Below are 27,396 nucleotides of genomic sequence, written 5' to 3'. Positions count from 1 at the left end.
AACGTTTTAAATTAAGTGGCCCCATCATTATTAATTTACTTGGTATTCATTGTAAGAACATTAATCATAGTAAACTGCAGCAGCTTTATTACACATGTAATGTGTACTTTCCTAAAATTTCCCTGTAAAATCTCTGACATTGTTAACAATGTAAAGACAATGAGACATTACAACCAAGCAAAACAATAATAAACACACAACTTAATAAATCATTATTCTGCCCACAAGTATGTTAAAAAATAAACTCGTTTCAAAACTAGCGGAAAAAACAACATGCAATAAGTGACATCAGTGAGTTTGAGGCTTTTGGTTGCAACAAAGGAACAAAACAGCATGCTAATATGACATTTACAAATAATACCTAACCGCAGCCTAATTAACTTATTGTGTGCTTACTAAACTAGCATACATATTATATTAGGAGAAAAACACTTATTTGTTCTGTTGCTAAGAAACTTCAGACATTTGCATATTTAACAAATTGTTAGAGTGTTTTTAACCAGAACCCATCACTATTTATAAAAGACAAATTTAAAACACAAGATCAAAGACACAACATTAATTTTTCTTTTGTCAACTGTCTTTGTTCAATGGCTCAAAGAAGCAGTTTTATAGCCAGCTGATACATAATGAAACATCTGGTATTATTCTGAATTACAGCAGAACCCACTAATAGTCAAGGGCTTTTATTTATTTCTCATACACCAGTCAATGTACCATAGGGACCAATCCAGCAGCACTTGAAGAACGTGCCTTTGAAATCGCTGCAGGGTTTTGTTGAGTAAGGAGTTCGGGATCCATCTCTAGAACAGGAATACCACTACCTTCTTCTTTTAAAGGCTCCAGATGCCAACCGATTTTAATTGGTCTCATAAGTTGTGGAAGAGCAGGAAATAAAATGCACAATATTAGGGAGCGAGGCAGCGAATAAAGCCGGAGGGTTCTGCTCGCTGGGAGGTCAGGGCGGGGGCCAGTGCCGTGACACTGCTGCTCACCGTGCCCGTGGAGCCTGCCTGCCATGCAGCGACTCGCAGATCCAGGGATGTTAATCCGGAGCAGCGCTGGGTCACCCTTTTACACAGGGTGAGCAAGGTCATTTGCCAGCTCACCGGGGATCAGCGTGATGAGCAGCCCAGCCTGCAGCCCCCCCTCCCGAGGCACGCACTCAGGCAGCGGGCAGCCTGGGCCAGTGCCCTGTGTGCCCCTGGGTGGGGGCGATGGCTCGGGCACCTCCACACGCCCCGGAGCGCACTGTGGCCAGCTCCAAAACTGCTCCTGGGGTGTCTCTACCCTGCTCTGCCACCTCCAGCACAGACATATTCTAGGAGCAGCAAGATGAAAAAGGAAAGCAAAGAGATGCTGGAAAGAAATCTGAAAACTCAAGGAGCTGTTACAAACCCAAAGTAATCTTAAATTTGCTACCTGTGGGGTACTGAAAGGACTTGAAAGCAGAAAGGATGACATACAAAGTTAAAGCTCTCTTCAGAAAGCTACCACAGGGATTGTCATCCTACAGCTGCTCTTTCCACCTAACATAGGTAGGGGGTAGTCTCCTTCCTCCCCCACCCTCCCCTGCTCTGCCTGTCTTGCCAAAAATCCAGGACCAAGGAATTCATGTGGCAGAACAGTATACTGATACACTCTTGAGAAGAAGCTTAATAAAATTTGTACTTCCTTCTGTTAGCTAAATACTTAGATTTATCATTCGAAACAAAGAACACCCAAAGAAAACATGTAGCAATCAAAATCATTATTTATGGGAGTAGACACTGGAAAAATAGTCATTTTGCTAAACTGTAGCATTAACCAAATGAAAGTAACAGGTAACCTCAATCACCAACAGAGGCTTCTGGAGGATTTTAAAGAGTTCTGAGTTCCCTTAAACCTCGGTGTAAGGGAAAACAGTTTGTAGTAGCTTCAGCAACAACCGTGTACAAACTTTATTAAGCGAAAGCAGCAGGTGAGCAGAGTGCAGGCAGCAGTTTAAGCTGTGCAAGGCTGAAGACAACTCTGCTGTGGAGAAGAGCCAGGTGCGATCACAGCACCAACCCCCGGGGTTGGATGTGACCAACTGCAGCTCTTCCCTGCATCCAAAGAGCTCTCGCCCACGGCGTACAGAGGGAAGGTTGCTGAAAAACACCGTGTTTTCAGCAAGACTCGGCAGGTCCTGCCAGTTCTCTGCCTCGGGGAGGAGCGGCTTGTACCGGCAGCTCTCCCCAGCTCCCTGCCGCATCGCACAAACTCCCTCGCAGCAGGGAGCGCATTTTTCACTGCTCTCCACCACAGGAACATGTTACTTCACAGTAAGGGGTAGAGTTGGAGGAACATGTACGTGAAGAACGTGCGCATTTTTAAAGCCTTTGTGGGTTCAAAACGTATACACAAGTCTATGGCCCACAGTGACATTTGTCTGTTAAAAATTCAGGCAGGGGCTGTGTATGACGTAACTTCATCTGTGACTCTGCTGGCTGGTTAAAAGCTCAGTTTTTCCATGAGAACGCCCTCCGTGCTTCCAAGCCCAGCACCTATCTGTATTAGTCAAGACAAAACAAACGTTGCCCCAAAAAGCTTATCGTGCTAGAAGGTGTCCCCACGGGACACTGATGTCAGGCATTGACATCAGAAATACACACATTGATGTGTAGCCCAGCTGGGCACATTCATGCTGGCTTTAATTTGCCCAATCCGTGGCCCATGGCTCCATGCCTTCACTGCTAATAATTTAACTCCCCTTGACCTGTGTTGCCACATTTGCACTGCAACAGTAGGTACTTTTCACCCCCAGCAGCCAACTCGTGTTACAAATACCCCTGGATTTGTGGCACAGACATATGCTGAACAGGACGAGATTGCAATCGCCAGCAAGGCAGGAGAATGCTGGCCACAGCCTTCTAATTGCAAGTAAACAGCTGAAGTTCAGCTACATTATAAACAATTGAAAATTGGGCATGAAATGGGAAGTGGGTAGCCTTAATAGAAAGCAGTGCCAACAGCCTCTGTACTTAGAAAACACACACAAATAAATACAAAGCTTTCACTAATAGCACCAAGCACTTCAGTTTCTATTTGAGGCAGAGGTCTCCAAATGTAGCCAAAAATTTGTCTACGATTCTTCTGGGATGCAAAAGCGAGGAATGCAAAAGGATGGAGGAAAGATCATTAAGGGGAAGTTCTGCTGAAAGTAATAATAATAATAAAAAAATGCTGGTATGTAAAGACACTCCCAGAAGAGAGTCCATAAACCACCAAAGCTCTTTTGGTGAAATGTGCCAAAACTCTGCAGTCAGTTGTTACAGGACAGGCTGAAGCAAAGCTGGATAGAACACAAAAAAGAAAAAAAGGCATTTGTCACTTCCCTCAGTTCTGCCTGGTCGCAGGTACGGAGCTGCCCGCTTCTGCAGGTCTCAATTGCTGTCTCTGGCAGCGCAGCCCAAGAGGCACACAGGGAGTTTCAGGCAACAGCCAAATTCCAGGCGTGCACTGGACACACAGCCAAGTTCTACCAACCTTCCTTAATGGGAATGCTACCCCCCTCAAAATGACTTAATCCAAGTTTTATGTTACAAACGTGCAATACCTCCCCGCTGGAGCACTACAGCATTTCTAACCCAGCTGCTTTCTTCTTTGCTTTCTTCAGAAGAATAAAGCGAGTCAAAGGTACGTTTTGGGCTGGCGGAGAACTAGAGCCGGCAGCGGCAACACCGCAGCATCACAATAACCAGAAGGGAACAGAGCACCATGAAAATAAATTCAAGAAGTTTCAAGCATTTAATTTTGCATTTTCAGTACACAGCATTCAACACTTAAGTATGCTTTGAAAAAAATAAAATAAAACTGATCTATTTCAAGCATGTAGATACAGAAGTAATCATCCCCCAGTCATTTGGTAGGGAAAGTAAGGTTTCATTTTTCAAAGAGCTCTAATTCCTGCAAACTTCGGAGCGCTGTGATCTCAGGTACAGCTCTCCACCCATCGGTACCTTACATGAGAGGATAAATTTCCTTTTCTGAAAACTTACTAGATCCTTATTAGTACAAGAAAAACAAGTAACTACTGACTTGGAAGCAGCCTATGGCCTTACCTGTCAATAATCCACTTTATCAGACCTTGAATACAGAATATACATTTCACAGAGCTCAGAAATATACAGTCCCTAAAATTACCCTAATGGCACCTTTACGATAGTCCACCATGGGTTGTGTTACCTATTTTGTCAGGATTCCAACCTTCCAGTGAGATCATTTTTTTTCTGGAGAAGGCCTTTTCTAAAGCTCCCATCCAGCCACAGGAATAAAGGTACAAAAGAGCTTTACTATATTTTTGCCTGTTCTCCCTCCCTTAAAGAATGTTTCTATGATCCAACTTCATACGCAGAATGGATTTGCAGCTTTTTATGACAAACACAGTAAAACTTCTTCACGTGACCTATGTGGGTGCATGACCTGGGCAGGGACACTGATACAAGGGACGGGCAAACTGTCAGCCAAAGGTCTTGTCTGCTACTCATGTCCCCCAGCCCCCTTATTCCCTCCCTCCTCTACTGGCTAAGCCACATCTCTCTTGCAAGCTTCTAATTATTATAGACTAATTATTAGTAGTAGTCTTCAGGATTCTAATTATTATTAGACTTTTGTTTGCACTAGCTCTTGCACCCCTTAGGTAGAACAAGCCCTTGGCTACGATGCTGCCACAGCAGTGGAAGAAGCTCCGAGGTATGTTGTCCTTGTGACAGCAGTGCAGTTTATTGCTTCTTGAAAAAGGAGTGGGATGACAAGCGGCATTTAATCAACTTTCAAAGAAAGCCAAAAATCAAATGTCTGTAAGATTAGTATCAAATACTTGGATCCTTTTCTCCTAGGGTAAGACAGTGTTCAATGGAGAAAATCAGAGTGAAAAAAACAGAAACTCTGGAGTCAAATTCAGATGATGATATTGAGATGTACTCTGTCAATTCAGTGCTTAAGCAAGTTGTGGGCTGGGTCTGCAGAGGGTTTGTGTGCAAGTCAGACAAGGGCTTTTGGCAGATTCCTCCAGAGGAGCCTTTTCCTTCACTGACCTTCACAGGAAGCAGCGCAGAGAAATCTTGCCATGACAAAAAATCATCACTGTATCCTCTGATGGGTAAAAGAAGGAAAGTCCACCAGAAAGCAACATGAGGAATCGTTCCACAGGATCCAATTTGGATGGGGGAACTGGGACTGCACCAAAGAGCAAGAGGTAAAAATTATTAGTGACCATGGCTATGGGCACCAGGACAGTATTACATGACTCTCAACATGCATAGTCACCAGCATGCCCAGCCTTAGCAAAAGCCCAGCTCTCCAGCAGCTGGATTCAACACTCAAATGCATATCCTAAAGCTGTCTGGGTGGCTTTAATTTATCCTCTCAGTGCTAGTGTGTAATGCGTTTTTAATGGGGGGCAGTGCTGCAGGGGCAGAGGAAAGTGGTGCCGCTGGGTTTTTCCTAGAACTCCCCCTCTTTCCTAGAACTCCACCAGCTCCAGGGTAACAGCACTAAAGGCTGCACACAGTATTACCAGAAAAATCACAAAATGCTACTTGAACTTTCACATTTGATGCCACACAAAACTGGGTCAGTGAAGTCCTTCTTGCATTCAGAGGGCAACGTTTACAGTGGCACAAAGAGAGGTTTAAAGAGATGAGGACACTTTTATATGGCGCACATATGTGCAAAATGAAGTCAAAAAATCCCTTGGAGAGTGAGGAGAGAAGGAAAGGTGAAAAATGGTTAACGTGAAATCGAGTTGGTAATTACAGGAAAACGACTGGGCAATTTTACAGAGGCTCCCTTCTCCCCGCACGTACAGCGATGTCAGTACAGCTGCCCCAGAGGACACCCAGCACAGCACTGCTCTGCCCGTATCACTCACTCAGGCAGTTATCACTCGGGGGCCACAGCCCATCTTTTAGACTGTAGCTATTTCCACAGTGCCTTGTTTCCCTCAAATAATGATTATCCTTTTCAACACATGACCAATTCCACGGACAGTCCAGGCTTCCTGGCAGAACATTTTGACTTAAAATCCCTTATGACAGTCTTCCCGCAACTCTCCATCAACCCAAACATGCACTAGATTTGGCCAACATTAAAAATGGAGACTATACAACTTGCAGTCCACATATAAAGCACAGCGAGTGTTGCTGCTCATCAGCCATTATCATATATAAACACTACAAGGTATTTTTGTTTCAATTGGAAGAACTCACTGTCATGGAGTGCGTAAAGAGTTCAAGTCGGTCCTTTAGTTTGCTTCTTTTTGTTTTATTAATTATGAGTGGCTTCTAAACACTCCTTACTCAAACTTGCTTTCTGTAAGTGTTCAAGTCGGGACAATTTGATCACTTGGCTGTTTGTAGGCAGTGGGCAGCAGGGCATCAACAAGACATAGACAAGCCAGTTAAATCTTCTTGAATACTTGCAACGAAATGATCCCACTGATCATCTAGCTCTAATAGCCCTATCATTACCTCTCCCTATTTTTATTTATGCAGTTTATTATGTCATTCAGGTTTTCTGAAGCTTTGCAGTCAAACCGGAGCAAATATAACTTTATATTAAATCAACATATTCAGTGGTTATTTGATCATTTCCTTTGGCAATATCACACATATTGGATCTAGGAGCTACAAGCAAGAGTATGGCACTTCTTGTTTGGAAATGAAGAGCCATGTTGCACATTTAAAAAAATTCATAATGAAACCTTCATTATAGAGACATACATCTCACCATCCATCATCTCCAAACATGCAGGCTTGGAAATGAAAACCTGCCTGCGTTTAATTTGATGGGCCGAGCGTACAGCGTTCCCATCCTGTCAGGGGGAGGGGAGCGGTACTTTATTTATTCACACGCCTGAAAATAGACAGGTAAATTTCAGAGCATCATCTTGCCTCAAAATCCTGGAACCACTTATTGGAAAACAACCCCGAATCATGCATCCTCATTTCCCGTCGCACCGAGGGCTCCATTGTTCGCTCCCATTCGCGTGGCAGGGGGGGGCTGAACTGCTCTCGTCTCCCAAGCTGTGCAGCATCTGCTACAGGGGGGGTTATTTCCTTTTTATTTATTTATTTATTTCCCCAATTTTGTTTCTAATCTCTGTTTCTTTGTGGTTTCCTGGAGTCGTCCTGACAAAGCCACATACTCTGTTCCTGTCCTTTATAGCACTGGAGGGCACTGCAGAACACATGAAATTTGTTTCTAATTTTACATCTGCCAAAAAGCATTCCTGGGTTACAAATACATGCCAGCAAAATTGGTAGGGCCTATCCCGCTAATGCCACAAGACAAACAAAGCCAAAAGGAAATAAAAAAGACTAAAATACAGCACAAATATTTTTGCACTTCTTTTTAGCTTGTGAAGTTTTTCCTTCCCCCCCCGCTTCTCCCACATTTTACTCAAGTTAAGTTTCATGGTATCACATATTTATCTGTTTATATTTAGAAAAAAAAAAAAACAAACCTACAATACAAGAAAATGGGAAGGAACAATTCAGTTTTTCCTCTTCTCAAGTCCCACACCTAAGGAGATGGCTAGATACACCTTCAGCCAGAAGCACGTGGAGGATGACTCCCTCCCTGATGTATCACTGAAACACTGAATGTTTCAAGCAACCGGCCAAAATGAAACTCAAGGATTGATCTCAGCTGCATTGCTGCCATTTACATACGCAATGTGCTTTACAGCAGCTATTTCTTCTCATCATCAGAGTTTTCTAAATAATATTGTAGCTTAATTATCCCAAACTCTGTAGCCACGGCAGGGCAAGCCCTGAGGAAGCCTCCGGGGCAGCAAGAGCAGCACCCCAGGTGGGACAGAGCTGCGGGGGCCGCAAGGCCCTTTGGCAGGGCCAGCTGGGGACAGGCAGCACCGCAGCCCCTGCCCCGCTCATTCCTGCCCCAGGTTTGAAGTTCAGGTTGAGCCTCTGTGTCTCGCTGCGTCTGTATTTGCTGCACCAAAGTTTCATCTATGCATAAGCATAAGCAGCAGCTCCCAGCCTGGCTCAGATTTCACGACTGTAAATGTCAACAGACCAAGGAACACAACTCCGGGTTTATTTTCATTAGTAGTAGCACAGTGTCATGGTATTTCAGTGCTCTGCAAGTGCTAATTAAAGACCTTGCCGTAAGAACTCGAAAGAACATTTTAGAGCTGGATCCGGCTCTGCAGCTCGGCTTTATCAGATAAAACGTAATAGCACAAATATTTCAGCACTTCCTACAAACCACGGAGGGGACTCTTGCGTTTTCACACTTGCAGAATTTTGCACTGGATAAAAATATAGAGCTCCTAACGGCAAACACCAGCTCTGGCTGGCCTGGCTGTGGCTGGAGGCACGCTTCCCCCGCCTGCCAGAGCAGGTCGGACCGTCACCGACAGGAGCCCGAGCAGTTGGCTCTGTCTGAGCCACAAAAGCCCATGTCACAGTGTTAAGGCTCAATTCCTTCCACTAAAACACACTGGGCAAAACTTAGCCTGAACTACACAAAATTCATCAGCTTGTGCACGATTCTCATTCAAAACTTCAACCGTTCCCACAAAAGTTCCCCTGATACCAGTATATGTGATCCAACATCTCTATTTAGGACCAGATCTGAAGAGCGTGCTGCTTTTCAGATTGCATTACAGAAATTTTACAAGGCTGAACTGAAAAAACATTTTTTTTCAGTTGTGTTTGGCCCTTCATGTTCTAACTTCCCCAGTGATCACTCTCAGTGAGAAATTTCAACTATGCAGACTTGCTAGAGACTAATCTGCCTGTGTCCGCACACGCACAGCATATCTTGTACTGTACAAATGTCTTTTCCAATATGGATTATGGGCTAATAAGCTATATGGTTCTGCAAATCTTCCTGGCCTTTACTTTTTAGCTGTTATATAAGAGTCATATTTCCTAAAAGGAGAAACATATGGATTGTATCTATCTGGCACTAGATGATCACAGAGTCTGCTGCTGAAATGTATTTGGAGAAAAATAAAGCCATCTATAGCAAAACTGTGAGAAGAATCGATTTGGGGAGTGGAAGGGTTGCTGTCTGGTGTGAAAAATATTAAAGGGAAAAAAATTAAAAAGGGTTTGTGTTGGAATAAGCTGACCCTACACATTCACTGTTCGTGGGTTTATATCTTTAAAAAATATTTTCATTGAACTTGTCAGATTCTGAAGGGAAAATGTTATTTCAAAATTCCTTGTTTGGAAAATACTTCAGGCTTTTGGGAAAAGGAGCTTTTTGCTTTGAATAGTTCAATATATTTCACCCAAAGCATTCCCCTCTTTCCTTTCAGCCCCCACTGCATTTGCAGTTATCTTACACGTTGTTTACTGTAAATACTAGGGGAAAAAACCCCAAGCAACCCACAAGCAAGTCTAGTTCTGGTATCCAAATGACAGATTTTAAAAAGAAGCAAATACCAAGACTTTATCTTCATTTTTATCAGTAACTATCCATTATATGCAAAGCTTCACTGGTTTAAACTTTTTATCCTAACTTGGACATAAAGATATATACCCTTCTGCTAACTATTAATTTAAATTTTCTTATATGTAACACAGGGATTATAATACTGGTTATATTTGCCTCAGTGGAGGGGATTAGTTGGTATCTACATGGATCCTGCTCGTATAAAGCACAATGATTATTGCCTGAATGTCAATATCTTCTCCGCTAGCCTCAAAAAGTATCATATGCCTTCTGGCCTCAAAATTAAAAAATAACTTCAGTATTTAAAGTATTTCATTTTTGCTACATCAGAAAGAAAATCTATAGTCAACTGGGAAGTTTGTGGAGCGGCCAGTGCAGAAGCACGCAGCATCCAAAGGACACAATCACAGATTATGAGTTCAGATATGCAAGTTGCTTCATTTCTTAAGTGATCGGTGCCAGACCACTGGCACACAAAGCAGTATCTTTGACATATTTTAGTGCTATTGCAAAGTTCAGTCCTGTCCAGAAAAAAAAAAAAAAAAAGGTAAAAAATAAAACAAACAAGCAAACAAATCACATTTCCCTCCATACTTTATTACCCATGCTACTTACTCCATCTCATCTCTAACAACTTGCTTACAAATCATATCTAACTTTTTTTACTAATATGCAAGTTATTGCAGTTGGTATTTTTATATCTGAAGCTGGAGTTCCAGCCCGAATTCTGGATGCACAGCTTTTTGTCAGTTTATTGCAGGAATGAGATGTGAAATATATATATTTTTTTTATTGATAAAGATAAACATGATTTGTAAGATGAGTCAAATTAACAATCGATTACACACTAATGGGCTCTAATCGATACATTAATTTAACTAAAAGGGGGGGAAGAGGAGGAAAGATGGAAGAGTAATTTAAAATAACTGGACTGTTCTGCTGGTAGAAAGAACACAGTGTATAAAATAAAACTGAGCAGCCCTTTGTGGAAGAATGCAATATCCTCTCTCGCGTTCTCTCACCTTGTTTCTCTGTATGATGTGGTGTGTGTTTATTAAAGAATAAAAGAGCAATTATTACATTTCCAGCAGATTGCTGGCGCGGCGGCAGCGGAACAGCAGTGTCAGCCTGCTCTCTAGTGTTGCTGGAGGTGTGCGGCATCCGGCGGCCGCCGCGCGCCCCGGCTGCGCTTCCAGCTGCACCCGCTTAAAACACAGCCCAAAACCCTAAAGAATTCCCTTGCTGTCTTCTGGGTGGTAAGGAAATCTCAATTATGCACACAAGGGATGTGGTTAGGGGAAAAAAGGAGAAAGAATGTTTAAATTGTATACGTAAACTGTTTTGTTTTACAAGCTGGAGTAAATCAGCACATTTGTAGGCCATATTTATCTGATCCACTCAATAATAATCTCTCTCAATGAACACCATTGATGTGGCATTTATGCCATTGCAAAACATAACCAATCCCTTACATTCAATTAAAGCATTAGTGACAAAATAAGAATTTTTGCTTCTGGGCAAGTCACTAGTGCAGAGTGGCACAAATCTCTGCCACATTGCCGTCAGGGATCAAGATGAGAAAATACACTGGAAATGGAGGTAAACGCAGAATTCCGCCTGCTCTCTCTGTTTTTCAAATTCAGTCCTCACTCGCAGCCCCATAACATTAATAGAAGTGCCATGGTCTAAAAACAAACCGACCGACTCCCCTCACAAAGGGATCAAGAAAGGAATCCAGTCCTTTTAGCACCGATTTCCTAACGGGAGGCACAATCCTGCAGGCTGATGCTAATGGAGCCTCACAAGGACCCTGGTGAGAACTTGGGTTTAAAGAGGGGCCACAAGGAGAGGAGCAGCTCCATCACTGGGTTTTGCTTTGGATGACATAGTTCAAGGCTTGTATGTTCAGCCCTTCTTAGTTTATGTAACACAGGGCCTTTGTGCTCTTAAGCCTTGTTACACATACAGAGAGTGAAAAGGGAGATAGCCCTGATTCATGCCAAGTAACTCCAAGAAAATTCAAACAGAAAGAAGGGAGCTGTTACAACAGTGCACAAAGCTGCCATCTCCTAGCACAAACTTAGAGAGGAAAGGCAGCAAGCACATATTACACACTAAGCTTTGGTAGAGAACTTTCGAGGCACAACTAGTCTTTGAAAAAGAGATGCTGAGCTCAGTTACACTTATGTAAAACAGGAGAAATGCAAGTGGAGCTACTCCTGTTTGCTAACACTAAAACCTCATGTCCAAGACTTCAGCACAATCACAATAATACAGCGTGTTCTCTGCGGGCTCACAGATCAGTAAATAAGACTGGATCAGAGGAGCCCTCTTGGTCTCTTTGAAAATTATTCCACTGATTCACTCTTAAATGTCTTCTTTTGAACACAGTCAATAGCAGCCTTAAAAAAAAAAAAAAGAAAAAAATTATGTCTCTAGAGAAAGCATTTTGTCAGCTTGGGCAAAGACATGGGTGTGGGTTTCAGCGAAGGCCAGCAGAGCCCGCTGAGCGAGCCGACCAGGATGCGCCCCGGTGGGAAACTCCTCTGTCAGCAGCGGTCTGAGAGCCACGGGCACCTATGGCAGGTTAGCAACGGGGACAGGAGTTAGAGCTCCCGGCCTGAAGGTGGGAGACCAAAACCAAAAGGATGTCAGGACAGTACACCTGTAACCCCAGGTGCTTCTGCGAGTAGCGTTTCTCAGACCCTTCTCAAATATGAAGTTTCTTGTCAGTCGAATACCACTGCAGAGATGCCCAAACACCAGTCTCTTGGAGAGCAGCTACCAAGTGATGTACATGCTAGCTGGTATTACAGATGAAACCGCTACAACTGCTGGGTGTCATTTGATGTAATCAAATATTCGGTTAATATCCAATGTATACCTGAAATCAGCTCAGTCCTAGGAAGCTTTCTCCACTATATGCACAGCTGCTGGAAATGGATGACTTCTGTCATTAATATTTGCTTCTGAAAATATCTAATTCACATTGGCTGTGTTTATGTGCTTTCTACAACTACAGCAATAAATCAGCGTGCTGGGAAGACCTTTCACAGAAAAGGCAAAACTTCAGTGGGTATTAATCAACAATCATTCAGAATGAACTCTGAACTCATGAAATTAAAATCTGAAGATTATATGAAAAAATCTACTAATCTAGATGTGGAGAACAATATGATGTTAGAACTACAGATATTGAAGATACCAGTTTTGATTAAGTGCAGCCACAAACTATTCACAACAAAATATTCACAGTTTGCTTGGAACAACCTAAAATAATTTTGCTCCGTAGTAACAACTGTCCCAATATACAAATATAGCATTTTTATTAATCACTTCAATTGTTTGTTGACAACGGGTGATCAGATTCGCAAACTAAATTTAGCAACTGGTGGTTTAGTTTAAATTAACTTCTCTTGTTAGTTAGTTTAAATTATTATAGAGTACTGAAACCCACAGAGACTTAGAACCACGCAGGCAAAACAGCCTCTGCCGTCACCGTGTTTACAGTAGATCAACCTCTGGCTGTGCTGGGTAATACCCTGCCTTGCTCCCACTCCCCTCACTGGGCACATTTTACATAAGTTGTTTTCATAGCTAAAAATATAAGGGTTTTATAAGCAGGGAGCAGAAGCCTCTTGTTTTGTTTGTTTTACTGCTAGACCTACGGGGCATTATTTTGATTTCTCTGACACTGGATAAACTTTATTGATGTCAGTGAGCTCTGAACCTGTAGGTATGAGTATTTTCAAAATAATCTCTCTGTATGGAAAGTGAGACCAGTTAGGAACAAGCTGAACACCACAGCATAAACCTAATGTGTCTATTAAAAAACATCTCTATTAGCAGGAGAAAACATTTACAATCTACTGTTTGAAAACAATTTACCCATGTGAGTTTAAAGAGAGTTAACTTTTTCTTGAATGCTATTTTATTTACTAATGTACATTTACACTTTTACTAAATTTATTAAGCTTTTTTGAGTTTACTCAAAAGAGAGGTTTTCGCAACAGCTCAGCCCTAGCAAGTAGTTCAAACTCTCTACAGCAGCCATGGTTTTAAGAAAACCCCACACACAGTGCCTGAAACCCCCCAGGTTTATTTTCAGGTAGGGAAGGCCAAGAACAGCTTTGGGTATATATATGACTTTTATGGCAGAGCCAGAAAGTTAAATAAGCAAATGCAGTCGCTCCCTGCACACCTTAGCGAGGTACCTGGGATACGCTGGTTATTCTGCCCCAATCAATTAGTACTGTGTAACACCACTTTAAGGCACTTTCCTTTTCTCATTAATTACTACTGGCAGCTGCCTTCTGACTTGTATACTCCGACCATCTCTGCCTTGCAAGCATTATCTCAAGCCCGCTAGGCCTCTGAAAATCTCATGAGTATTTTTGCCTGCTGTTTATGATGAAGATTTCTCCAGTTTTATTTTATTAAGCAGAGCGGAGCTAAGCTTGGGGCCGGCAGCAAAGGAGGACTCCAGACCCCAGAGGAGTAACAGATCCCATGTACCAGGCTTCAGTTAAAGCAAAGCAGCTGCATTATTCTGCAGCTCCCTCTACTTGCTGCAAACCATCATGGCAGTGTGACAATTTGCCTCTGTAACATCCCAATCACTCTTTCATAGGTCAGATCACAAGATCAATATAAACAAGAAAAAAAGAGACATGTACTCTTGTAAGAAAAGCCAGGAAGTTCAAAGTTAGAGCTGACAGTCTGGATTTAACTCTGACTGATCTGGGAAACAAAACAAAAGTAGAGTGGTGACATGAATGAAGGATGAAGCGTCAGACTATAAAGCACTTGGTTTTTATCAATCTAAGTCAAGCCCTTACCATGATTAAATCCAAATTTCTCATATTACATAGAAAAAAACAAAAGGGAAGAAATAATGATTTCATAAATGTTTACACATGAGAGAGCCCCACAGCTCTCAAATGAATACATTGGTAGTTTAGCTGTTTAAAAAATTAGAGCAGTGCATTCTGTACGAGAGACATTTCTCCGGGTATGTGACGATACACGAACAACATTGGTTATAGCGGCAGGCCAGTGCCTCTCCCAGTTCTGCACGATTTGCCTGCATGTACAGCATTCAATGCATTTCATGAGTATAAACAAATCAGTAACAGCTACTCAAAAAAAGACATAAAACCATACTGCACAACCACCAAAGCAGAGAAGGGCTAACTCTTCAAATACTGAAGTTAGCACTAGTGACAAATGGTCTCAGTGGGCACCTGCTGCTTTCTCTGATCCCTGTCACCGAGCCCAATGAGCCTGCCAGCAGAAAACACTTCCCTTACTGTTGCTCTGAGAAAGGAGCAGATGATCAAAAGTTTAGGATTGAATTACTGCACTAGGATCTGGGGGAAAGCCTGGCTGAGAATGCCGTCTTTAGAATCAGATCTCTTATTAATTGCCTGCCCAAGTGCAGCAGCCCTGCACATCCATAACCCAGCGCTCGGGATGCCCAGCAGCCTCCCAGCACGACGCCGGCACGCTGAGCTCTCTGCAGCTCTGCCATCAGCGGGGAGGGATCCCACTGGGCTTACCGTTTCCAACTCATTGTGTTCAGGTGGGGATTCCACCCAAAACCACAGCCTCAAACTTTCTGAAAATGCGGCCACAGATCCATCCCTACAGCTGAATTTGTTATTTGGTTTTCCAGAGGTAGCTTCTAGGCATTTCACAAACATTTGGATCATATATTCATTATTTAGCAAATAAACTCCTTTACTATATTGATGGGAAGAGATAAAATTCATACAAGTTTTTACTACAGCTGCCTCAATTTCACATGGTTAAAGGAATCTCCTGAAAAACTCCATTGAGTTTCATAACTCAATGAATATTTATATTGTTTTAAAGAAAAAGAAAACTTGAGAACTTTGTTTTATGAGATTGAGCAACAAATGTCTTATATTTCAAATGAACAGCTAAAACTTAATCCTGCAATTCTTTTATATTCGGAGCAGTCTTAAGGACTACCATGAGATCAAGGACTCCTGACAGGACCATGTTTGCAGGGTCAGGGCTTTCATCTGTGTAGAACACATGCAACCAGCCACCAGGTGAACTCACTTGGTGAACTCATCATGGGTTCAGAAAGTTCAAACAAAAATAAAATCTAAAACCAAAAAATAAAATCAAACTTTATTGAATTTCTTTTCCACTTAGACAATGAAATAGCAATGGAAAAGATGATAAACGTGTTCAATGATAATGTGATGAAATATGTAAAAGGACCCAGAAATGGGGGTGCTGCTCTTGAGAGTAAAGCAAGTACAAATTGACACCCCTATATGTTTCTCTCTTAAACAGAACATATGTATATGTGTCCACTCACACATACACTAGAAATTCCACTGACCAAGGTAGGAACTAATTGTCAGTAGGCTCCCTCCCTGCCATGACACCAATAATTCCCCTTCACAGCAGCCCTTCCAGAAAAGGAGCAATGCAGCGGTGAAGGACAGAGCTGTTCTGCCCTACACTTGGATTTTCCATACAGGCACATGGGTGCAAGCAAGATGAGAGCAAAGGAAGAAACTAAGTAGCAGTAGCTAGTTCTAGCTTTGTAGCTACAACAAACAGCAATTGTGCAACACTGATTAGAGGCCCTGCTCAGCGCCCACACTCAAGAGCCCTCCAAAGGGAACCAGAGCACCTCGTAGGGAACTGGGAACACCTTCCTTTACACACTAGACCCCTACGGAAGCAGGCACAAGACCACCTCTGGCATCAGCCATCGAGGTTCCCCCAGTCAGCAGCTTAGCAAAAGGCTCTGCCACACCACCCTCCCCAAAGGGGCTGCCCCCATTTCCCCGCACTCACCCAGTGGTCCCAGAGCAGAGCTCTGCCCCCATGATGCTGATGGAAGCACAGGGTAGCACCAGCATCTCTGAGAACAGACCCCTGCAGAAATAAGGGTATGTAGCGATTGCACAAGGTATAATGGCTTTAAACTGACAGAGGGTGGGATTAGATCAGATGTAAGGAAGAAATTCTTCTCTGTGAGGGTGGTGAGACACTGGCCCAGGGTGCCCAGAGCAGCTGTGGCTGCCCCCTCCCTGGAAGGGTTCAAGGCCAGGTTGGACGGGGCTGGGAGCCCCCTGGGCTGGGGGAAGGGGGCCCTGCCCGGGGCAGGGGGGTGGGTCTGGATGGTCTTTAAGGTCCCTTCCAACCCAAACCAGTCTATGATTCTGTGAAATAAAGATTTGTAACAGGGATGCAAAACCTTACCTGGGGAGGGTGGAGGTAGGAGCAGCACACAGGGTCACCTGGAGACGGCTGATGGGGACAGCCCCTTGCAGCTCTAAGAGTTGCTTCTGCTCCAGGTGTGGAGTTTTTGTCTACTGCAACTCACCATTTTTTTTTTTTTTGCCACTTCATTTGAAATCTGTTGTCCCAGCTACAGTATTTTACTTTAAACCAAACATTTGTATATTCCTATCAGTTGAGCTACTTGTTCCTAAACTGAAATAAAATGTATGCTGTAGTCAAATGTAAAAAAGGGGCATTTACAGATTTTGGTTAATGTTAGAAAACTTACTTGATTATTTGAAAGGTTTGCTCTGAATTTAAATCATTAAAACTCTTATGAAATCAACAGAACTATGATAATTTCTGAGGTTTTTCTGTTCCTTGGTCTTTTGAAACGTAAGAAGAATTAAAATGCTGGTTAGTCTGAGCACAACACCTGAGTCTGTGAGTACTGCTCCTCTGTCCACAGGCTTATACTGAATGCCCAGCTGTGATTGCAGCAGGGTCACAGGCTAAATTAATTCATTAGAGTACCCAATAAATTATTATTTATATTGTTCAGTTGTTTGTCACCACCCGAAATGGTCAATAATGTCAACATGAGAAAAGCACATAGCAAAAGCCAAGCTAAGCTCACATAAATTAGCCGAGGAAAAAGCACAGGTGAAGACAGCGGCAGCCATGGAGTGAATGAGGGGGAAGCAAAGTGGTGGTCAGAGGATTCTGTGTCCTGAAACACTACATTTAGCTAATACCTCAAATGGCACTTCACGGGGTCCTGCTCAGCAGCAGCAGGAGGGAACAGACGTTGGCTCTTCTCCTTAGCCACCTGCATAAGAAGCCAGTATGTACTGTGAGCTGAGGGAGAACTGGGCCTTCTCTGCAATACCCTGGCTAGGCTATACTCATCTTTGCATGAGTGCAATGAAGAACTCGGTGTAGCTGGAAGACATTTTTCCATTTGATTTTGCAGATGTGGCTGGGGGAGAATGTACCTTTGGAACATCAAAGCCTTTCATGAATATATGTTATTTTGGTAAAGATCCTTCTGTAGGCTAAAAAAGTTTAAAACAGTCATTTTGGGGAGGCTTCATTTTTCTTTTACTTTTCTTTACAAGTGTTTTCTATAAAATAAGAATCCAGATCTTGACACTGAAATGAAACATTGGTTTTAATGATATATCTTCATAGGTCAAAAATAATTTCCCCCCATAATCCACTTCACCTTTTTTAAACCCAAGGGTTTTTTACTCTGAACCAGAATTGCACAGAATTATTTAGACTGCTGCTAAGCCAGACAAAACCCATTTTTCAGCCAGCAGCAGCAATGAGTCGCAATTCAAACTGTGTTGCCCTTTTTCAACATGGAGCGTGACACCTATACCTGCGTTTATTTAATATTTGTACCATCTTCTTCCCTATCCACTCGAGGTGGTTCTTGTAGTGAGGTACTGCCAAGCAACTCACATTGTGAGGAAAAGCCCGTCTACTCGACACTGCCCATCCTCCTCGCGCTGCTTCCACCAGCGTGGCCAGAAATGCAGGCTGCCCAGAGAGCCTGCACTCCTGGACTGGTTCAGGTCTGAGCCCTTGAACGCTTGTTCCTCACTGTAGTATTTGAGTACTTCCCACTAGCACAGTTAAAAGTAATGAGAGGCAGGGAGGGGAATAGCTCTGGGGTTGCAGGGAGCTGGGGCGGCTGAGCTGCAAGGGAAGCCGGGGCCCAAGCGGGGCTGCTCCTGGAGGATTTTCAAATTTTGCAGAAACAGACAATATCAACACCTAATTTTATGCAATTTAAAATTACCACAATAAACATTAGGATCAAAAAACTTGATTTATGCATTTTAAGTTTACTAAGAGGAGGTTTTTTCCCCCCATCAGTTGCATTCCTTATGGCTCCCAGAAGGAAATGATCTTTCCTAGGCAGAACTAGAACAGCTTGTCATAATCACTCATACCTAATGATGGATATTTACTGCTGTCACCAGAGACTTAAGGTCTAACAATCCCATCATATAAAAGTAAAAAAAAAAAGAATGTAATGACTTCACTGATCCGTTGCTGCTAAATCTGAAGTACCTGGAGAATCTGGATAAATTCACATGTTAAAATTGATAAAATATGTTGGACTGACCTCGGTGGCTGCAGCGTGGAATATCTGCAATACTGGATGTATACACAAGCATGAACTTGATCATAATTTTTCTAACTTGCTGCCAGTTTGCTTCCACTAAGCTGATGCAAGGTTCCTAACTGTGTTAAATGGGAAGATCATTAGGTCAAACATGGTGCATTTGAAAATCCTGACCCTGCACCACAAATACAGCCAAAGTCTTGGGGGCCTGAGTTATTTTGGGCTGAGAGTTTGTGGGGGTTTTTTTTGTGTAACTATACAAGGGAAACTATTTCCCAGGAGTTCACCTGGCCCAACCTGCTTTAGCAGGGCAGAAGCAGCAGCCCTGCTCTGGGCACAGAAAGCCCATCCCCAGCACATCCGAACCGCTGGGGCACCCCACTCGAACAGCAGGCACCGGACTCCTCCTGCCGCACCGCGCAGAAGTGCTGTGGGCGACGGCGACTTCATGAAGACGTTCTGTTTTAAACGGCAGGTACTGAAACAACTCTTTAAGACAACAGCACCCTTCAGCTTTTGTTCTTATATTTTAGATACCACAAATATTTTGTACTCATTCATCTACCTCAAGAGCATACTTGGGTATCTGGAATAGTTTGGGCTATCGAGTGACTAAAAGCGCGTTTGGAAATACGGGTCTGAAAAAATTAAATAACAAGTGGAAAGCAGGTATATAAACAATACGGGACAAAGCAAAACTAGATTATAGAGAAGAGGGGACAGCAGGTCTGCTTCACATTATTTTTTCTTAATACTAGTGACAACTCTCCTAAGGCACCTATTCTATCTGCTTTTGTTTCTTTTTCCTCTTTATCTTTTACTTCATTAGCAATGTTTTACTGATACTTTAGACGATAGCTTGTTTTGTCCTGTGGACAACCAATGGGATGCCTATATCTGTTTTAAAAGTTTTAACTCAGTTATACATAGAGACATGCCTATAAAGACTAAGATTTTTTTATCTCCTGAAATTTCAAGATGCACTAAAAGACTTTCTATACTCTTACCACCCTTGGCTAGGGTTATCCACTACTTTGGAGAGTTTTGATTCATGGAAGTCAAAGGAGCAGGGCAATAATTTACTCTACAACCTGGTGACTTTGGTGGACTTGCACTCGATTTTCCACTGGTCCAGTGATGCTAGGCCCTGAAATAAAATACAGACACAGCTCTCAACTCCCTGTCATCTCTTGAGGAGCAGAGCAATGCATGAACTCTTTTCATCCTTTTACCATACATGTCATTCCCTTTTATCTCTAGGAAAATAGTTTCCTGTTATTTTTAGCTCAATTCACAGCTTCATTTTTCAAAAAAATCCAGTCTCTACACCATTTCTTAGTAGTTCCACAAACTTAATTTCCTGGGCTGAAAAAGAAAGCTGAAAAAGGTGAAAACACCATTGACTTTTGATCTGTTTTAGTTAAGAGCATGCCAGGCTTCTCAGATCCAGTTCACAGTCCTCTTTTAAGTACCTTAAGGTAAAGGATGCAAGTCACAGCTATGTCAGAACACGCTTTGCTCACCTCTTCTCCCCCCCTCAAACCATTTCTGACCCTGCTTTGGGGGACAATATTGAAAACAGTGAAAATATAACCCTGCTAAAAACATGAATCAAAAAGTCACTGCTTGTGGACATGTTTTTAAAATTGCTTAGTTGCATGGAAGTCCCTTTAGTGCTTGAAGGACTTTAATAAAATTGATTTTCTGAGTATAGCCTTTTAGCAGCTACTGTATAAGCTTGAAATATGAACCCTTCATTGTTGAAAGTGTTTCATTTTTGCCCTGTAACTAATGATCAAGGGAAAGAATGTGTTCAGAATTCTCCATGGTTGCCATTTTCATAATTAAATCGTGCTAATAATAAAGCTTTGCAGACTTTAAACAAACTGGCACTGGAGTGGAATGTGGTTTGCAGTGTTTCATTTAGAGACCTCTGCAATTAGCCCTTAATGAATAAGCATACCACAGTGATAAGTAAGACATCTCTGTGAACCGGTTATTTACCAAAGCACAAAACTGTGACATTTTCATTCCAATGACTGAAAATTATTCTCCAGATTTCTTCTGAAGGCTCTTAAGTAATTTGGGAAGTTAAAGCCCATTAATTGTCTTTAATGCCTGATGTGTAATGCCAGCAATACTGCCGCAGTCTCTCCACTGTTTATCCTAAATACAATGGCTCAAAAACAAGCAGCCAAGTCAGTAAGAAAGGAGTAGCTGAACAGCAGCTGCATACATTGTTGCTAGTGCATATCTACTATTTTTTGTAAGCTATACGGAACTCTCAAATACTAGAATCACATTCAGTGCAGAAACATAGCTGCAGGTTATACTCTTCCCTCCCATATTGTATACTTAAACTAAGACTCACATTAAAAAGATTCTTTCTTATCTTTGCTCATTAATAAAATCTTTTTTAAAACAACCCAAGCCATACATGTTTCAGGTCATTTTATGGTAGTGTAAAGCTGGGAACAATGCTGATGTACATCAGTGAGGAATCCAGCCCTTTGTGACTGAAGGCACAGAGTTAGGAGATTCGGGTTAGTTCACTGACTGTGCCTTTCTTACAAATGTAACACACTGCCTATAGCAGGGAGTCATTATTTTCTGGCAAAACTCATTTCAGCATCTAATGAACCAGGTGTAGTGGACTCTAAACCCCATGCTTTGGCTCATATAGCACAGCAGGGTACAGGATCCTGGGATTTTTTCCATGGACTTCAGTAGGTATTGGATCTGGCCCTAGAAAGAGAAACACAGTGACTGCTGATAAAAGGGAGAATCGAGAGGAACAGACAGACAACCTGACAGACCATCAGCAGACCGTTCTCTCATACAGCTATCAGAAGGCAGTTGGAAGATAATATGGTACCTCCAAAAGTAACTGTGCTTCAGCCTAGGTTATCAAACCCAAGTTTTTCTAAGTTGCATTTTCCCGACAGGATCACAGCCGCTACTGATCATCTAAGCATGTTTCCTGTCTCTCAAATATTTGGGTAGGCAACTTGGTACCATCACATTTTGATTCTCACTGAGAACTTTTTCTTCTTCCTTTGCACACAGTCATTTTTCTTTTCTTTTGTAAAAAAAAAAAAAAAAAAAAAAAAAACAAAAAACCACAAGAATAGCAGAAAAAGGTGTACATAAAAACATTAGAGCTCTCTTCCATAACAACCTGACACAAATATTTTCCAAAAAGAAATCTAAGATAAAGACATGGGGGGAGTATGAAATATGGAAAAGATTTAGACATGCAATCTCCAGAACCACAAATAACAGACAACGGTTTTGTGCAGTTTGCAGTAATTCTTGTGGCATTGCTTGGTACAGAAACACTGCAAACGCTAACCTGGACCCACACAGAAGTCTGCCACACCCCGAGTCCTCCCAGCAGTAGTGGTCAGCCCAAGCTGGTCAGCCTGCACAGGCAGGTACAGCATACAGTGACAAAGGTAGAGACGGAATTACCTGTCCAGATGCCTTCTGCTTAGAAAATGTGAGAGCACAAGGTCTCTAGAGTCACTGCTGCCTCTACAATAGCTTTAGGACCTGCTTTCAAAATCTGATCGGGGTCCATTATCCATGCAAACAAGGGATGCTAGGATAAACTGAACAATGGGAAAAACTGGAAAAAATGTGTATTAAGGAACACAGTGCAGTTCATGGTGCAGAGACACCCCAGTGCCTCGCTGTAAATGAGTTCAGGTCCAGCAGGGCTTAATTAGCTTCAGCTCACCACTGGCAGCGGGACAGTGATGCTCATGTCATGAATGTCCAGCTCAGTTGGACACGACCTGGCTCTTTAGAGAGCCAGCTCAGAAGCTTCTGTGTCTGTACCAGTTAACTCATGGATTACTAAATCTGGGCTGTCGTTGGACTTTTTTTCAACTATTTCTCTTGAAGTTGCTGAACTTCATTCCTCAGCAAGGCAGAAATCGTCTACTTTAAGCTTAAATCTATACCTGGCCATCTTATACCTATTTACTTACTATCCTGCTGGAGTTGCCCCTTAAATAGTCTTCTTCCTTTTCTCTGCTCTTTATATTCCTGATATGTTTTGAATACAGAAAACTTAAACCACGTCTATTACATGCAGACCCACGCTCTTACGCACAAATTAATGTTATCCACAGCATTAAAAAAAAAAAAAAAAAAAAAAAAGTTCCTTCCTATTATTATTAAAAATGGTGTCTTACTCTCAACGTTGGGGCAACAAGCTCCACAGGCTTCTCTTGAGAACGTATGAAAAATTACTTGCAGTTCTCTTCTTTGTTCTTAAAAATCTTAGCTTAAAAGCACTCAGTGTTAGATTCTCTACCTAGAAACATATGGAAATGATGTGCTATAGCCCACACACCCAGCCATGGGTCACCTTTGAAAAACTGGCAACACTGCAATGGATAAACTTCCTTTATGACAAAGGGTGGCATACCCAGTGGTAATAGGGACAGTTTCCTGGCTCTCTAGGCATCATTTCCCAGGCATGAGAAATAGGTACATAGCTGTGATGACACATGCTATCATGCCAGGTGAGAAGCATCTTGTCAAAATCACACCCACATGAGCAGCCTTCTCTAATGAGGACAGGCAGCAGATGGATCAGAACTCTTTCATGGGCATCTTAATCCTACCATCTCGCTCATTCAATAGATCCGTGGTGTCAATAGGCTTGGGATAGAGACTGTCTTAGGAATGGTACTTTTAATCATGGTGGAGCTATTTCCAAGACTATTACCAGAAAATTGATTCAGCCATTATGCCTCCAGGTACTGTCTTTTTAAAAATTTGTGTGAGAAAGGAATAGATTTTGGGAGGTAATGAAAACTTAGAACTTGAAAGAAACATTCCCATCATAAAACTAGTACAGCATGGACAGAAACTTTTACACACACCTCTTCCAGGCTTGCCAAAATTCAGCCCCTACAGCCACAGTGACCCATACAGCCTGCATGGGACAGCCTGTTGAGGCTGCACTGATGCAAACTTTCAAGTGTCTCCTGGGAAAAACTGGTATCCCTAAACTGGAACCCCAAAAATGAGTGACACAGTGACATGTTTTATTTATACCAAGGTTGTACCTTGGTACCAGGATAGCTGTTCTACTTATTTTTATTTGTAGAGGAGTTCCGTGAATGCCTAAAAGTGTTCCTGCAAATAGCAGTTCCAAGACTAATCGTGCAAAGCAGCAAGAGGCAGTAACCTCTAAAGTAACTTCATCTTCACCCGTTATAATGTACAGACTCTTTTCTGCTTAAACTTTATACATCAGACTAAAATATTTAGCACATAGAAATGGGACAAGCAGAAGTGCTTTTCTTAAACAGAAACCTCATACAGTTATTCATAAAGCAAATCAATTGAGCCAGGCAAAAAGAATACACCTTAGATGGGCCCAGGTGAAAAAAAGAAGTAATACATTGTGTTCATTAAAGCAATATCAAAATTAAATTTATTACAAAGTACCTGAGACAAAAACCCAAAACTATTAACCCCAAAGCCACTAACTATTCATTAGCCAAGTCAATTTTGCATCCCATTATGATTCACAATGTGTAAATTCCCATTGAAATTGATTTAGTAAACCAGCTCTTTGATGGGTCTGAAATTAAAAGGATAGAAGAAAAGATACAACTAATTGAAGAACATAATTTGATGCTTGTACAGAGTGTGAAATTTACTGAGAGCAGACTGGAGCTTTAATTAAAGACAAGGGGCCAAATTCACACCTGGGATAATGATTAAGGAGTTTTGCTGAGGTCAGATGAATTGCAGACCACTCACGGCAGGTCTGAATGCAGCTCCTGGTAGTCATCCATTTTGAAAAGGAGCTAGGGAAAACAGCCTTGGGGGGGAAAAAAAAAAAAAGAAAAAAAAAAAAAAAGTGAGAAATATGTATTTCCCTGCCTGGAAGTTATCCTGACTGGGTTCAACCTGGAAATTTCTTCCTGCTCACAACAGCTGAGGGGGACAAAATATTAGATGAGGACACTCTTGCTTGGAGTCCCAAATTAAGAGTGATGAGAAGGGCTGGAGTTTGACGGGAGAACTGCCAGGGAAGATACCTGGCTTTTGCATTGGGAGCAGAGAAATAAGACAGCATGGCAAACCACAGCCTTTTGAATAAGGCCTTTCCATTCACGTATCAGGGATGTTCAGGTTGTTTAAAACAATTCCATAACTTCTGTTTTGTCGTGTAAAATGATGCATTTGAGCACATACATTTTCACAATTGCTCTGTGATGAACATTTCTTAGAATATTTATACTTGGGAATCTGATACTTTTATCAATTTTACATTGTTTGTATTTTGTTCTAAGAAAGGTCTCACCTTTATGAAATAAAGAACAACTAAAGAAATTATGATGTTCTGCACATTTTTGTAGAAGAGTATACATCAGAACTTGAAGACATCTTAGATTATTTTCCAAGGAATGTTAGGACCAAGGACAATATTCCAATTAGCAATTTTAGATTATGAAGGCCAGGATTAAAAATTATATTTGGGCTGCTTCTTTAACAAGAAACAGAGGCTTAATCCACATGCATTAATTTCAAGGTATAGCTGCTTAAACTATTCATTGTAGATCTAGATGATAAATTCTGCTTATTCTTGTCATTGCAGATAGACTGCAAATAAGCCAACATTATCTCTTAACTTGTTTATGATTTATAATTATTTAATGAAATCATGTACCAGCAGGAATCACTAATTATTAATCAGTGGTTGCTTGACTGGTGAATTCTCTGCACAGACACTGCTGTTCCTCAAAATCATCTGAACCTAAATGTTCTCAGTGAAGAAGTTGTGACTGAATGGTTACTGCCAGCATCAAAAGGGAGAATCTGTGGTTGACAGAATCTTTAGTACAGTAAGTCAAAATAATGCCACGTTTAACCCTAACCAGAAACATTTAACACTTGCTATCTCCTGTGTCTCTTCAGTATAAAGCTAAGGAGTAAGCATCTGAAATTGCATGAGGAACGCCAGAAGAGAAGCAGTAAGTTCTGTTTTAACCAGCAGCAATGTTTTCTGTTGGTTCTTTGGCTCACATTGTGGTACTTCATCTGATTTAACACTGAGGTTTCTCTTGCTCAGTGTTACACATTCCCAAGCCGGGTCTGTCTTGCTCAGCAGACTGGAATGCTCCAGTACAGACCTGTGGAGTAACTTCCTCAAGAGGAAGGTTCTTTTATTTTTTTTTGAGTAATCTTAAATAAATAGTGGATTACAATGCTTAGCCTTGACATTTCAGGAATAGTCCATGTCTGAGACACTATCTGCAGACGTATCATGGGGATTGCTGTCAAGGTGCTGAAGACTCCAAAGCAATGTGAGGAGGAAAACATACATAGTTTAAAAATCTTCATCTACCATAAAATTCATGTTAAGTTTAGATTCTTGGTGTCCAGCACTCAGACAGACAGACTGGGATGTTCCAGAGACACGATCTATGCTCACCACTGCATACATTTACTATGCAGGAATGGTACAAGCTGATTTGGATTGTTTTGTTCACATTATTTGAGAGCTGACAACAGAGTTTGCAACAGGCCTTAATCAGGTTCCTGACATACAGCAATCTGCAACTGTACAAATATGCTCTTTAACTGCTCTGTATAGCTTTAAGATACACCACAGAGTCTACAGAAACAGGAGCTTAAAAGTTGGAGTATTTGGAGAACAACTCACTGGCCCACAGTCTTTGTTGCGTAAATCTGTGCTGACAAGGATGAGCTTCTACCTTTATCTGCTTGTGAGGACTCTCATCTCGACAGTGAAAGAAGGCATTCTTATCCGGAAAGTATCACCAAAGTTAGGAAAGGGCTGAAAGGCTGTCAAATTCAGCACTAAGCAATATCTGTTTGAGCTCCATCAACAACACCCACATAAAAGCTGTTGTGCAGAAGCAAATAAGAAAAGTTGAATTCTTTGCCTAGTGTAATTCACTTCATTTATTGACTTTTTTCCCTTTCGTTTGTCAGTGGTTCTGAGATGCCTGGCATTCAGGATGATTTGTAATGTAAATTATATAATTGTACTTTCACATATTTTAACATCAAATGGAATGATTGACTACAGAATTTGAGCTGTCTACAGGTGGGGGTCAATTATCATCTGAATAATCACACTGCCACACAAGAATAGCATGGCCATGGAGTGTGACATATTTTTATCTCTATGCATTTCAATGAAGTCAGGCTGGTACATAAAAGGTTATCACCTAGGAAACATATTTTCCTAAGCACAAGTTAAACATGCAAGCAAGATCAGCATAGATATTCAATTTAGCCAGTCAACCCTAACCTATTAATATTTTAACAAAATCCAGTGAGGATAATTTTTTTTCTTTGATCCCATTTCATTTGAGCAGCCTGGAAAGGGAAGAAAAATTAAAAACAAAATAGTCAAGCATACAGAATGAGGTTATGTATTAAGTGGGCTGTTTAATGTTTTTGGCATATTATAGCCCTAGGGAAAGTGTGGATGGATTTAACAATCAAGATCTGTGTTCCCTGGGCCCACAAAGTTCGAGAAACAT

The sequence above is a fragment of the Tyto alba genome, unplaced genomic scaffold (genome assembly GCF_018691265.1).
Source record: "Tyto alba isolate M040663 unplaced genomic scaffold, T.alba_DEE_v4.0 Super-Scaffold_26, whole genome shotgun sequence".
Lineage (NCBI taxonomy): Eukaryota > Metazoa > Chordata > Aves > Strigiformes > Tytonidae > Tyto > Tyto alba.
The sequence above is the reverse complement of the archived record's forward strand: the minus strand, read 5'-3'. Positions refer to the sequence as shown.